At 43.6% G+C, this 14,981-nt stretch overlaps 1 long non-coding RNA gene and 1 other non-coding gene across 2 annotated transcripts in view; both read left to right on the top strand.

Moving 5' to 3' along the window:
* The window catches only part of LOC100847628 (uncharacterized), a 146,502-nt gene extending 131,851 nt beyond the window's left edge, over positions 1 to 14,651 (top strand). Inside the window, exon 4 of the long non-coding RNA XR_009493657.1 lies at positions 14,291 to 14,651. This is a non-coding gene — a long non-coding RNA (uncharacterized lncRNA). The remainder of the gene's footprint in view (positions 1 to 14,290) is intronic.
* TRNAV-CAC (transfer RNA valine (anticodon CAC)) lies at positions 6,951 to 7,023 on the top strand. The gene has a single exon. It is a non-coding gene; the product is annotated as a tRNA-Gly (tRNA).
* Positions 14,652 to 14,981: the final 330 nt, after the last annotated feature.

Here is a 14,981-nt window from a genome sequence, read left to right as displayed (position 1 = left end):
GTAAGTGAAAACTGGTCTGATTTTCTGCTGTGAACACAAGTGAGCCATTATGAACTGATTCTGAAATTCCTGCCGTATTAGAAACAGTTTTACCTGGTTAAACAGCCCCTTAGTTCAATTCCACAGATTATTCCAATTCCTGGGTTCCAGTGCAAACTGCACTTTCTCTAAACCTAATACTTGCTGGCCTGAACTATGAGTAAATTGAAACCTGTCTATATGTCGGTAATGGCGTGTCTATTACAGTTTTTGAAATTGCATCCTACACTCAGATTTCCAAAATGTACCCATTTGTGCTTCCATGGGCAATTTTCATTTAAGGGTATATTCATAATATTAATGCAATGCCAGCAGCCATATTTGGCTCCTTTTATTATGCCACAGAATTTACTTGAAAAGCATGAGCTATTTGAGTGGTTTTTTTTGCATTAGAGTAAAAATTATTCCCAATAGGATCCGTCGTACACTGCTCATATGCATCAACTGACAATTACGTTTTTATTCCCAGCGTTCTGAAGTTAATCATGACTCACTCCACTCTCTGGTTGAAATAATAATAATAATCAACAGTGCACATGAGCTGACAAAACAAATCTTAATATAGAGACTGAATGTACAGAGCGACCAAGAAAAAAGCAATACAGTACGTATTTGTAACCTGACCACAGTTCGTATAATCGTGGCTTTGAAGCACAGAGTACGGTATAATTAACGATTCAGCTTAAATGCAACTCTCAGAGGACTTCCTTGGTGGCTCACTCAGTAAAGAATCTGTCTGCAATGCAGGAGACTAGGGTTCAATCCCTGGATGGGGAAGATCCCCTGGAGAAGAAAATAGCAACCCACTCCAGTATTCTTTCCTGAGAAATCCCGTGGACAGAGGAGCCTCGTGGGCTACAGTCCGTGGGGTCACAAGCCTTGGGCATGACTGAGTGACTAAACCTCCACCACCAAGAGGGTGATTTGCATTAGAGTCTTTTCTTTTTCAATTTTTTTACAGATTTTTGTGTGTGTGTCTGTGTGTGAATCATTTGAAAAGTCCTTACTGAATTTCTTACAATATTGCTCCTATTGTTTATGTTCTGGGCTTTTGACCACGAGGCGGGTAAGATCTCAGCTCCCCTGAAAATGAAAGAGTTAGTCGCTCAGTCATGTCCAGCTCTTGGTGACCCCATGGACTGCAGCCCACCAGGCTCCTCTGTCCATGGGACTCTCCAGGCAAGAACACTGGAGTGGGTTGCCATGTCCTCCTCCAGGGCATCTTCCCGACCCAGGGATCAAACCCAGGTCTCTCGCATTGCAGGCGGATTCTTTACTGTCTGAGCCACCAGGGAAGCCCCCATACATTCTGGTTTTCTTCACAATAGACTTACTGCATTCTGTGTTGACTTTGCATATGCAGAACTACTCAAATCATTTCTAATGACTCATTATGAGAGAGGACCGTAAGGCAACACCATATTTTATCAAGGCCTGTTGGGGGTGGGAGGGGGGCCTTAATGAGCCAGTGAAGAGGAATGAGGTGTTTGACTTTGAGAATTCAAGACTGCGAAATTGCTCTATCATGGGAGGAAAATGTAAGATTTTTCACACAAAAATTCTTAATAGAACCAAGCAGGTGAATATGTTCATACATCATGTAAGCAGCGTAGATAGATTTCAGGGCTTTCATTTTTTTTTTTTTTTTCCCTTCTAAATCTCTAATTAATCACCGAGCTGCAGAATAATTGAGTCTGCACACCTGAGTGCTTCAGACACTCTCTATCACTTGTAAGCGCACATGGATTTTTGCCTTCCTTCATCTCTGGCTACTACAAGGTTGGCAGCGACTCATCCCTGGAGTTTTCTGTGCTCCTAACCGTCCCCATTCCATCACTTGTTCTGCCCATCCTGTGTCTCCAAGTCGGCCTTAGCGTCGACTTAAAAAGATAGTCCCAACGCTGAAGGTGATGAGAGTTATATTTTATTCGGCGGGAGTGTTTGGGGTGTCAAGCCCAGGAGATAGCATCTCAAGTGACCTTGAGAAAAGTTGTCGGAGGAGGTATGTGTGTAAGGGAGCGGGGGAGGAGTCAGGTTATGTAGAAGTTTGCAACAAGAGGCAGGTAGCCTGAACTTCAGAAAATTATTAATTATAGGAAACCAGGTATGTCAAATGAAGAAATTTTGTGCTTTGCTATGTAGAGGAAGATGCAAGAGTCTAGGCTCACTGAAACCCGTCCTTTTGCATGAATCTCAGCTCTCTGGGGCCGGTATCCTGTTTTGTTTTTGTTTTTTTTTTTCACATCTCCCTCTGTCCCTTCAACCCCAACCCCAACCCCCCCACCCCACCCCAGTTCTTCAATGCTTGCTGTGAGCAGTGGCTGCAGCTCAATGGGTGGCCTGATAGCACGCATTGTTCTTGCTAGGCTCCTCTGGGGTTAGAAATTCACAATTGAAGGGCCAGCTTGGCTGTGATGGCTGTGTCTGCCTTATCATTGATATGGCAGGAAATACTCCATTTGTCATTAGAAAAAACAAGGAGGGTGTTTTGGGATTGTACTGAAATGTTTAATGGGCTTTCCCCAAACAGTTATTTGGGGACGTAAGGATAACCGTGAACATCCCTAAGCCCGTAAATAAACGAGTCCATTTGGATATCTACACGAATGCTTGTTTGTCCCAACACTTGGAGTTCATCATGTAGTACAAAAGAAGGCAGTTTTTAAAATGTTGTTTATTTTGTGTGTGTGGACGCATATGGAAAAAGCAGAAACATTTCCTAATACCAACAGAGACTGAAATGAAAATCACACGCATCAGAGAGATTCATGAGTGGGTCTCCTCACTGCTGTATTCTTCTTCCGACCTGACTAGAAGCAGGGTGTTAGCTGTGATAGATAAGAACATGCCTCAGGCAAACTGCACAACCCAGCTTGTGATAATATGACATTTTAGTGTCTACTGAATTCTTGCAGAGCTATGGTCTTATTTCTTCCTTACAGAGGGGGAAAAAAAATCATTAGGCAGACCAAGAAAATAGTCTTCCTGTCGCTATTTGATAGCAGAAGAAACTGGATGTGAAGCTCGTTGGCCTTTTGCCCGCAAGTTTCTATGGCCAGCCAACATCAAGGCCATGATCAGAATCAAGTGTCATGGTCCGCGGGTGGGTTGGGAAACATTTTCCAAATACAGAGCTTTTTCAGAAGGGAGTGACTTTATTAAGAGCAAAGAGCAGAGATAATGTGGGCACTGTGAGCGCAGAAGGTCAAACTCCTCACAGACCAGGGAGAGCCATTATCCCCTTGCGTGGGTTAATAACCGATTTTTTGACCCTCAAGACAAAAACAAAATTTGTGCTGGAAGGGTGGTACTGGATGATTGGTTAGGCTGCTGTGTGTATGTGGATCAGTCGTGTCTGACTCTTTGCGACCTCGTGGACTGTAGCCCACCAGGCTCCTCCGTCCATGGGGTTCTCCAGGCCAGAACACTGGAGTGGGTTGCCATGTCCTTCTCCAGGGGACCTTCTTGACCCAGGGATCAGGCCCTTGACTCTTATGTCTCCTGCATTGGCAGGCGGATTCTTAATCCACTAGTACTGCCTGGGAAACCCTTAGTGTGCTATAGGGTGGGTATCCTACCCAATATGGAGTTGAAGAAAGGCTGGTTTAGGTCAAGAGGGCTCATAGCAACAGTTGCTACGGGGCTTGGTTAACTCTGGAGGTTTTTGTCCCGTGACCTTGGTATAGGGCTTCCCATCTGGGAACTTATGGTATACAGTCTTCTATAATCTCATTTCCTCTCCACTTTGCAGAGCAGGAGAGTTCACTAAATATCATTCTCAGTTCAGATCAGTTCAGTCGCTCAGTCGTGTCCGACTCTTTGCGACCCCATGAATCGCAGCAGGCCAGGCCTCCCTGTCCATCACCAACTCCCGGAGTTCACTCAGACTCACGTCCATCGAGTCAGTGATGCCATCCGGCCATCTCATCCTCTGTCATTGTAATTAAGTCCTCAGTCATGTCCGACTCTTTGTGATCCCATGGACCGCAGCACGCCAGGCTTCCCTGTCCTCTACTATCTCCTGGAGTTTGCTCAAACTCATGTCCATTGAGTTGATGATGGCATCCAACCATCTCATCCTCTGTCATCCCTTTCTCCTCTTGTCCTCAAACTTTCTCAGCATCAGGGTCTTTTCTAATGAGTCAGCTCTTCACATCAGGTGGCCAAAGTATCGGAGCTTCCGCTTCAGCATTAGACCTTCTGGTGAATATTCAAGACTGATTTCCTTTAGGATGGACTGGTTGGATCTCCTTACAGTCCAAGGGACTCTCAAGAGTCTTCTCCAGCACCACAGTTCAGAAGCGTCAATTCTTCAGTGCTCAGCCTTTTTTATGGTCCAACTCTCACATCCATATATGACTACTAGAAAAACCATATGTTTGTGTTAGTTGCTCAGTCGTGTCTGGCTCTGTCTGACCCCATGGACTGTAGCCTGCCAGGCTCCTCTGTCCATGAAATTCTCCAGACAAGAGCACTGGAGTGGGTTGCCATTTCCTTGTCCAGAAGCTCTTCCCCACCCAGGGATTGAACCCAGGTCTCCTGCAATCCAGGCGAATGCTTTACCATCTGAGCTACTAGAAAAACCTTAGCTTTGATTATACGGACCTTTGTTGGCAAAGTGATGTCTCTGCTTTTTAATACACTGTCTAGGTTGGTCATAGCTTCAGTTCAGTTCAGTCACTCAGGTGTCTGACTCTTTGTGACCCCATGGACTGCAGCACACCAGGCTTCCCTGTCCATCACCAACTCCTGGAGCTTACTCAAACTCATGTCCATCGAGTCAGGGATGCCATCCAACCATCTCACGCTCTATAAGCCCTTTCTCTTTTATCCTAGGTTATTAAACCTTAAATGAATGGACTTGATCTCCAATAGGCAGGGCTTTCTGGTGTACAGCAGAGAATGGCTTCATGGAATATGAAATATGAAGGAAAACCAGGCCAAACTGAGAGTGCTAAAAAACAAAACAATTAGGATATCAACTAAAAGAACCAACAGTTCCCAGGAAATTTAATGAAATTATGTTGTTCGTGGCGTTTCTCATGAAAACGTCCAAAGAGATCTCTTTATGAAGACTTCTACTTGAATAGTCATTATGTTTGACTCAAAATCATTTAACCTAAACCCACTTGGAAAAACAAAGCCCTTCATAAAAGCACTGAATTACATGAAAATGATGGTGTTTAATCAGCTTCATATTTAAAAGAAAGGTCAATTACGAATCGACTCTAGATTTCCTGACATTGTTCTAAGAGAAGAATACTGAATAACACTTCACAACTATTAACTTCCGCATTAATGGAAGGATTTATACTATATTATTAATGTTTGTAGAGGCTTATCAAAAGGAAGCTTGTGTTTTGATGCCTCTTGGAAGGGGAATCGAAGAGCTCTTATGTGGGTTCTGAACTGCCTCAGATTCAATGCTGTTCATGAGCTTTTCTTGCTTGGAAAGTGAAGGTACACTGAAGTAAAGTGAGTCATTCAGTTGTGTCTGACTCTTTGTGACCCCAAGGACTATACAGTCCATGGAATTCTCCAGGCCAGAATACTGGAGTGGGTAGCCTTTGCCTTCTCCGGGGGATCTTCCCAAACCAGGGGTTGAACCCACATCTGTTGCACTGCAGACAGATACTTTACCAGCTGAGACACAAGGGAAAACCAGGAATACTGGAGTGGGTAGCCAATCCCTTCTCCAGCAGATCTTCCCAACCCAGGAATCGAACCGGGCTCTCCTGCCTTGCAGGAGGATCCTTTACCAACTGAGCTATCAGGGAAGCCCCAAAGGTACATTGAGTTGACTTCAGTTGCTCAGTTGTGTCTGACTCTTTGCAACCTCATGGACTGCAGCACACGGGCTTCCCTGTCCATCACCAACTCCCAGAGCTTACTCAAACTCATGTCCATTGAGTTGGTGATGCCATCCAACCATCTTATCTTCTGTTGTCCCCTTCTCCTCCTGCCTTTAATCTTTCCCAGCATCAGGGTCTTTTCAAATTACTCATTTCTTAGCACCAGGTGGCCAAAGGATTGGAGTTTCAGCTTCAGCATCAGTCCTTCCAATGAATACTCAGGACTGATTTTCTTTAGGATGGACTGGTTGGATCTCCTTGCAGTCCAAGGGGCTCTCAGGAGTCTTCTCCAACACCACAGTTCAAAAGCATCAATTCTTTGGCACTCAGCTTTCTTTATAGTCCAACTCTCAAATCCACACAAGACTACTGGAAAAACCATTGCCTTGACTAGATGACCTTTGTTGGCAAAGTAATGTCTCTGCTTTTTAATATGCTGTCTAGGTTGGTCATAACTTTTCTTCAAGGAGCAAGCATCTTTCAATTTCATGGCTGCAGTCACCATCTGCAGTGGTTTTTGAGCCCAGAAAAATAAAGTCAGCCACTGTTTCCACTGTTTCCCCATCTACTTGCCATGAAGTGATGCCATGATCTTAGTTTCCTGAATGTTGAGTATTAAACCAGGTTTTCACTTTCACTTTCATCAAGAGGCTCTTTAGTTCCTCTTCACTTTCTGCCATAAGGGTGGTATCATCTGCATATCTGAGGTTATTGATATTTCTCCTGCCAATCTTGATTCCAGCTTGTGCTTCATCCAGCCCAGTGTTTCTGATGATGTACTCTGCATATAAGTTAAATAATCGTGACAATATACAGCCTTGATGTACTCCTTTTCCTGATTTGGAACCAGTCTGTTGTTCCATGTCCAGTTCTAACTGTTGCTTCTTGACCTGCATACAGATTTCTCAGGAGGCAGGTCAGGTGGCCTGATATTCCCATCTCTTTAAGGTACATTAAAGAGAAGAAATAAAAGCAAAGACCCGAAATGTAAACCATGCATAAGAATCTCTACAAGGGGATCTTCAAATGCAATTGCTCAAAGAGACAGGTTCAGAGACTTCCCTGGTGGCCCAGTGGCTAAGACTCTGCACCCCCAATGCAGAGGGCCCAGGTTCAATCCCTGGTCAGGGAGCTAGATCCCACAGGCTGCAAGTAAAACCTGGCACAGCTGAAAAACTAAAGAAACAAATAAAATATTCAAAGAGACAGGTTCATATGAAGGGAGGCCAGCCCAGAATCAGCAAACTGGTAAAGACAAAAATGATTCAGCAATCAGGACATTAAACAGAATGGAGACAGCCTGACATTTGGTTACAAGCATACAGAAAGCCCTGGAAAGGGAGAGAGTTGCAGGGAAGAGGGTTCTTCACCATCCTTGTGAGGATTTTGTATATTTCAACAGCAGAGGTGACCTGTCAAGCCTAATGACAGACAGTTATCAGAACACAGATTACCTAAAAGCAGAATACAGTGTTCCTTCTGCAAGATAGAAATATCAGCATCTAAAGAGCAGTGACTCAGCCTGCTGGGTTATTCCAAGAGGTAGTGACCGAGAATTCATGAGCCAGCAGCACTGTTTACAACAGCTAGGATATGGAAGCAACCTAGCTGTCCATCTGCAGATGAATGGATAAAGAAGTGGTACGTAATGATGTGTCCCATGGAATATCACTCAGCCATTAAAAGGAATGCATCTGAGTCCATTCTAATGCGGTAGATGAACCTAGAGCATGTTATATAGAGTGAAGTAAGTCAGACAGAGGAAAACAAATTTCACATATTAACTCGTGAAATATATACGGAATCTATGAAATATATACGGAATCTAGAAAAATGGTTCTGAGGAACCTATTTGCAGGGAAGAAATAGAGATGTAGACATATAGGACAGACTTGTGGACAGAGTGGGGAAGGGAGAGGGTGGGGAGAGTCGAGGGGGTAGCACTGACGTGTGTACACTGCCATGTGTGGGGTGGTGGGTCGGTGGGAGGCTGCTCTGTGGGCCCAGGGAGCTCAGCCTGGTGCTCTGTGACAACCTAGAGGGGTGGGATGGGGTGGGGGGAAGGTTCAGGAGGGAGGGGACGTGTGTGTACTTGTAGCTGATTCACGTGGTTGTATGGCGGAAGCCAACCCCATATTGTAGAGGGATTGTTGGTTTGTTCAGATGCCGAGTCGTGTTCGACTCTTTGCAACCCCATGGACCGCAGCACGCCAGGCCTCCCTGTCCTTCAACATCTCCCAGAGTTTGCTCGGACTCATGTTCATCCAACCATCTCATCCTCTGTCATCCCCTTCTCCTCCTGACTTCAGTCTTTCCCAGCATCAGGGTTCTTTTCCAGTGAGTTGGCTCTTTGCATCAGGTGGCCAAAGCACTGGAGCTTCAGCTTCAGCATCAGTCCTTCCAAACCCACACGTGACCCAAATCTGTATATAACTACCGGAAAAGCCACATCTCCTGCACTGGCAGGCAGATTCTTTACCACTGAGCCACCTGGGAGCCCGATTCAGTTACAGATAAACGTATATGAAATATCTTCCTTGATGTACCTATGCAGAGTCAGACTCTGAGTGTTAGGATGGAATGAGTCTGTTGTTAACCCTTGGGTCTTCCTGTAAGTTTTTGTTTACCAGTTTGGGGTCATCTATGCCCCTGCCGGGCACACCAGCTGACACTTATCTGTCACTAGAAGTAAAGGCACAGTGGAACGGAGCTATGATAAGATCATTTCCCTAATGAGGCCCTGGAAACAAAATTGCTAAGAAAATTGCCTTGAGGTTACCAAAAAAAAAAAAAAAAAAGCATGAGTAACAACTGCATGAGTTAAAAGCCTTCCATCTAATTTTTCCTATTAAATTTATATTCAAAAACTAGAAATATTAAAGACAACCATGGTAGTGTTCCATTATTAGTCAATTTTCAGGTGCAAAGAGATGGCATCCTGATAGAAGGGAGAAAATCTGCTCCTCACAGAAGCCTTTCTCTTCTGTCAAGAACTGGAGGATATTCATTTTTAATTTTTGGCTGTACCAGGTCTGTGTTGTGGCATGTGAGTTATAGTTTCCTGACCTGAAATAGAACCCAGACCTCCTACACTGGGTGTGCAGAGTCTTAGCCACTGGATCACCAGGGAAGTCCCAGAAACCACAGGATTTTTGATGAAATCATTCCTTGTTAAGATACAGAAAAATAACAACAGATACTAAATGACAAAAGGAAATACTGATCAGCTTTATTACCACAAATTGTTTATCTAGACTAAGTACTTATTTCCTAGAAAATATGTTACTAATATTAGCTCAATAAAAAAGAGGAAAACTCATCAATTTCACAGTGCAAATTACAAGGGAGTGAAGAAATACATACCCCAAATTTCATGATGTGTGATTCATTCAAAAGACACATTCTATGAAAATTCCAAGTTACATATTACTCCCATGTTATGAATTCTCTGTGAGTGTAAAGAATGCTTTCTCAATACCAGACTTCTATAACACAGATATTTTTAAATGCAAAGAAAAATGAAATACAGAATAATTAAATTGAAACTTCCATCAAGCATACATAGGTAACAAGAAAAATAAAACATTAGCAACTTTGATGCACTGGTCAGGAAATACACACCATTTCCAAATGGAGTTTATTCCAACAAAGGGATGATATTTAATATTAGGTCACAGGCTTTCCAGGTGGCGCTAACAGTAAAGAACCTGACTGCCATTGCAGGAAATATAAGAGACAACGGATTCAAGTCCCTGGGCCAGGAAGATGACCTGGAGGATGAAGCCGCATCTCATTCCAGTCTTCTGGCCTGGAGAATCCCACGAATAGAGGAGCCTGGTGGGCTACAGTCCACAGGGTCACAAAGAGTTGGTCATGACTGAAGTGACTTAGCATGTACATGCAAACACACACATATATAAATACCATATGACCGGTGGAAGATAAAATAATGCAATCACAGCAAAGCATACAGGTGGAAAATTAATCAACACAAACCATGTCAAATAGGGAAAATTGCTTTTTGTTCCAGAAACTCCCAACAAACATCATATAATGATATAGTACTTGGCTACAGGCAGGTTTGGACATGAATGAAGTTTCTACAAGAACAATGCCAGTGTCTCTTTCTCTGAATTCAGGTAAATCTCCAGAAATGCCCCAAATTCCCATGGACTTGAGCCGAATATGAGCTGAAATGATCCACCCCTAAAAAGCCCATAGAAAGCTTAGCCTGATCTCCTCAGACTGCTAGTGCCTGTTAAGATGACCCATGGAGAAGGCAATGGCACCCCACTCCAGTACTCTTGCCTGGAAAATCCCATGGGTGGAGGAGCCTTAAGGTAGGCTGCAGTCCATGGGGTCGCTGAGTCGGACACGACTGAGCGACTTCACTTTCACTTTTCACTTTCATGCATGAGAGAAGGAAATGGCAACCCACTCCAGTGTTCTTGCCTGGAGAATCCCAGGGATGGGGGAGCCTGGTGGGCTGCCGTTTCTGGGGTCGCACAGAGTTGGACATGACTGAAGCAACTTAGCAGCAGCAAGATGACCCAACCATTCCTCGGAAAAAAAATCACCTTCTTTGCTGGTCTTTTACAAGTTGGGAACAATCTCTAATTCAGGCCATGTTAGGGAAGCAATATGTGTCTAAAAAAAAAAAAAACCACCCAAGCAGTACATGTGAACTGAGTGTGATGTGCTTTTGACACTGCAGCAAAAATATATTGCAACATCTATATTTTCCATATCTTGTTTTCAGGAGGGTGGGGGATATATATCATTAAAGTAGAGGGGAATTTTGATGGTGTTGGTTGGCTACAATGTACAGAATTATTCCCCAACCGTTGCATGGGTGCTGATAACCCTTCATGATATCAGTTAGTGTTTTGCACGCATACACTCACATACCCCAGCTTCCCTGGTGGCTCAGTAAGAATCCTCTGAGCCAATGTGAGAGAGACAGTTTCGATCCTTGGGTCAGGAAGATCCCCTGGAAGAGGAAATGGCAACCCACTCCAGTAGTCCTGCTTGGGAAATCCCACTGACAGAGCAGTCTGGTGGGTTACAGTCCACGGGGTCACCGGGAGTCAGACACGACTGAGCGACTGAGCACGCATGCAGCTCATGATAGTTCAAGCATAACTGATTTGAGTATCCCCAGATGACAAACATTTTTTTCAACCCAGTTTATCAGGAAAAACATTTCACACAATGAACATCAATTGCAATGGATATAAAAATAGATACTGTAGTTTCTTATCTTACAGGAGCACTTAAAAGTAGGAATTATCTAATGCCAGAATAAAACAATGCATGAGTGACACAGATTGTAAATGAAAAGGGAAGGGGAAAAAAAGCAGATGGCTGTTGGTTGTTAGCGTGAAAAACAACTTTCTGCGCTATAGCAAGAAAAAAAACATGAAAAGCATTTTACCTAACAAGCTGACTTCTCATCACCTCGTAGTAGAACTGGGAACATTTTAGAATATTCCTGAAAAGCCACTTAGGCACCTGCATTGTTTACAGTGTCCATAACGTTTGACCAACTAGTTTCAGTTTTAGGAGTATTTCCTAAAGAAACCGTCAGAAACGCAGTTAAGAGATTTGTATGCACCCGGAGGCTCAGCGGTAAAAAATAAATAAATAAAAACCAACAACCCACTTGCCCATGCAGGAGATGGTGGTTGGATCCCTGGGTCGGGAAGATCCCCTGGAGCAGGAAATGACATCCCACTCTAGTATTCTTGCCTGGAGAATCCAACGGACAGAGGATATACGAGGGCTGCACTCTGTGGGATTGCACAGAGTCACACATGACTGACCGAGCAACTCAACAATGACATAGTCCTCATCATATTGTCTATTATACCAAAGAAATACAAGAAAGTGGACGTCTCTCAGTTGTGTCCGACTCTTTGTGACCCCATGGACAATACAGTCCATGGAATTCTCCAGGCCAGAAGACTGGAGTGGGTAGCCTTTCCCTTCTCCAGGGGAAATGTAAATTGTCTAAAAAATATGATCATGCTCTGATATACGTAGTATAGCCACAAAAGGAAGCAACGCTTGTGATTTAACATGATGTAAAAATGCAGGATAAAGACTGTCCATACGTTGGTCCACAGTACATTAAATACGTATTTGGAGATTTCAGGTTAGAGTATCAATATGAGTTTGAACATCTCACCTTATGAGCCCACTCAGATTTGTCCTATATAATCAGCTGAAGATTGAAATGGAACAACTTGCCTCACTCAAAGGGTGATCTCTAGGCCAGAAAGGATTGAACGATTCAAGGGCAATTTTTTGAAAAGTTCACATTCATTAACCCATACACACACACACACCAATGTACACACGCACTATTCAAGAGGACATGTATCTATAGAGTAGAAATGAAAGTCATGGAGAAACAAATTGAAATTAGAGATTAAAGAATGAAGACCAAAAAAAAAAAAACCCATAAAAAAGAACAGTGGAGACAACCACAGGTGATTTTTAAAGAAAACCAAATTGTTGAAATAAAAAGCAATTACGAGGAGGTAACACCAAGCCCAGAAAGTGGGGAAATTGAGCAGAGCAAGAAACAGAAAGATGAGTAAAAAATAGAGATGGGAAACAGAGCATTCCTATGTAAGGAGACCCTGTAAACCGGAAGCCAAAGAAGGATAAGGAGAAGAAAACTTTTGATCAAAGAAGGAACCTTAGGGTCCCCATCAAAGAGATCCACCCCGGGCCAAATAACATCCTGCAAACCTGTCCCACGGCAGGAAGAGTGTTAACTGTGCTGGGCACCCCAGAACTCTAACCAAAGGGGAGACAGCCTCCTAGAATCTGAGGGGAAGCAGCCAGCTCAGGACCTCAGGGTTCCCCGAGGACAGGTGGTCTCACAAGAGAGGCACCAAACACAAGCTTCTCGAGGGAAAAGCCACGCTCTCCAACTGATAATGTACTTAGAGATGTAATGCCAACAGCCAAGATCGTAACTTAGACAGGGAACTGGGAAAGGAAATTGGGGTGGAAAAGGGCTGAAGGCAAGTGTGTGAATCAGAATTGCTGTAAATATGCTTATATGTAGTGAGTGGCTCAGTCGTGTCTGACTCTTTGCGACCCCTTGGATTGTAGCCCGCCACGCTCCTCTGTCCATGGGGATTCTCCAGGCAGGAATACTGGAGTGGGCTGCCATTGCCTTCTCAGAGCCACCGGGTGTGTGTAGGTGTGTGCCTGTGTTTGTGGAGGTTTGAAATATAAAGGCAACATCTCGAGTCGCTGAGGGAAGGAAGAGAGGAAAAACATGGATCATCACTTTACAGCAAATGATCCAGGCAGGGCACAAGCCTTATGTAAGAAGTTTATCATACAACTGATGGTGAAGCTGAAGCTCCAATACTTTGGCCACCGGATGCAAAGAGCTGACTCGCTGGAAAAGACCCCGATGCTGGGAAACATGGAGGGCAGGAGGAGAAGGGGACAACAGAGGATGAGATGGTTGGATGGCATCACTAACTCGATGGACAGGAGTTTGAGGAAGCTCCGGGAGTTGGTGATGGACAGGGAGGCCTGGTGTGCTGCAGTCCGTGGGGTCACAAAGAGTCGGACACGACTGAGCGACTGAACAACAACAAGAAAAGAATTATAAGAGAATGTAAATCAAGGCTTAGTTTGACCTCTGTTAGAGAATGCTTTTACACTTATGATAAAGTTAGTATGTGCTTGAGAGAATTTTGAGTATAAAACTGTTCAGAGAAAGCAAAGAAACGAGATTATCACAACATTTATGGGAGAGGAAAGGTTAAAATTCTTAATGTATCAATTGCTCCAGTAAGTCGATAAATAGCAGCAACAAAAATGCTCAAATACAAAGAAGATTAAATATGTGAAGTTTGTTTAGTAAGGAAACTAAGTTTAAGAATGTACAAAATATTTAACCTCATTATGGCTTCCCTGGTGGCTCAGCTGGTTAAAAAATCCACCTGCAGTGCAGGAGACCTGGGTTCGATCCCTGGGTGGGAAGATCCCCTGGAGAAAGTAAAGGCTACCCACTCCAATTTTCTGGCCTGGGGAATCCCGTGGGCCATATAGTCCATGGGGTTGCAAAGAGTCGGACACAACTGAGCAACTTTCACTTTCAGAAGTCAAAGGTAGATAAAGTAGAGCTATAATTCTACATAATATTTGCCTAGAAAACTGGTAAAAATGTAAAGTATACAACGGCCAGTGTTGGTGAATGGGACTCTCTCACATGGCTGTTTTTTTTTTTAATATAATATCCAACACTTCTATTTCATGACCTATGTGATAATTCATGGTAACATAGTTATGTATCAGACTCAATGGGTTTTCTTGTCTCTTTGGTTTTTCTTTTTACTGATTTTTTAGTTTTTATATAATTTTTGTAGGTTGCACTGGATTTATGGTGATTACAAAAGGCTGGCTCAGGACATGGAAGCAACCTAGATGTCCATCGGCAGATGAATGGATGAGAAAGCTGTGGTGCGTATACACAATGGAATATTACTCAGCCATTAAAAAGAATGCATTTGAATCAGTTCTAATGAGGTGGATTAAACTGGAGCCAATTATACAGAGTGAAGCAAGTCAGAAAGAAAAACACCAATACAGTATACTAACGCATATATATGGAATTCAGAAAGATGGTAACGATGACCCTATATGCGAGACAGCAAAAGAGACACAGATGTATAGAACAGACTTTTGGACTCTGTGGGAGAAGGGGAGGGTGGGATGATTTGGGAGAATAGCATTAAAAGATGTGTATTACCATATGTGAAACAGATCGCCAGTCCAGGTTCCATGCATGAGACAGGGTGCTTGGGGCTGGTGCACTGGGATGACCCAGAGGGATGGGATGGGGAGGGAGGTGGGAGGGGGATCCAGGATGGGGAACACATGTACACCCGTGGCGGATTCATGTCAGTGGATGCCAAAAACCACTACAATACTGTAATTAGCCTCCAATTAAAATAAAATAAAAAAAGGGCTGACTCATTCCCTGTGTTGTACAAGACATCCTGGTAGCCTGTCTTACACACAGAAGTTTATACCTCCCTGCTGCTGCTAAGTCACTTC

The sequence above is a fragment of the Bos taurus genome, chromosome Y (assembly GCF_002263795.3).
Source record: "Bos taurus isolate L1 Dominette 01449 registration number 42190680 breed Hereford chromosome Y, ARS-UCD2.0, whole genome shotgun sequence".
NCBI classification, from domain to species: Eukaryota; Metazoa; Chordata; class Mammalia; order Artiodactyla; family Bovidae; genus Bos; species Bos taurus.
This window is presented reverse-complemented; position numbering and strand designations above follow the sequence as displayed.